The following is a 575-nucleotide window of genomic DNA, read 5'->3' on the forward strand; positions in this document are numbered from 1 at the left end:
GATCTGAAATTACAAAAATTACAGTATTTTTTTGTTGTTGTTTTCATGACAGTTCACTAGGGTTTTCGATTACTGAAATTTCACCCGAATTGTAAAAAGCCGATGACTACAAGAGGTAAAAGTCACGGGTTAATGTCATGTATCATTTAAAGCCAAGACCTGATCTAATGCATGCGATACGAGGGGATAAAAAGTTTAGAACATAAAAGATCATTTTAAATAGTAAAAGCAGGATGAATGTATTAATGATGTTTAACTGTTGATCTAGACACTTACAATCTAGAGATTAACATACTTTAAAAGTTACTTGGTGTTTGTGTGTGGTCATGACTTTTAAATGAGGTTACAATTATATAAAGGAAAGAGCAACTGAAAGATTTACAGTTTTCGGAGTAAATAAATATTGTATTTGTAACGTTCCTGTTAACTCTGCAGCGAAGGCCGTCATCTTAATTAATTGATCTGGAATATTGATGAACTGTAGTAGGGATAAGCCGTGGGAGCGAAAGAGAGGTATATTTAGAGAATCATAACTACACATACGCTTACACAGATATGCACATTGACACATGGAC

The 575-nt window shown here is 33.6% G+C and overlaps 1 protein-coding gene across 1 annotated transcript in view; it reads right to left on the minus strand.

Annotated features, from left to right (window-relative positions):
- Positions 1–575, minus strand: part of LOC119585245 — a gene marked incomplete in the record, with an annotated part of 5684 nt that overhangs the window by 1250 nt on the left and 3859 nt on the right.

The sequence above is a fragment of the Penaeus monodon genome, chromosome 19 (assembly GCF_015228065.2).
Source record: "Penaeus monodon isolate SGIC_2016 chromosome 19, NSTDA_Pmon_1, whole genome shotgun sequence".
NCBI lineage: Eukaryota > Metazoa > Arthropoda > Malacostraca > Decapoda > Penaeidae > Penaeus > Penaeus monodon.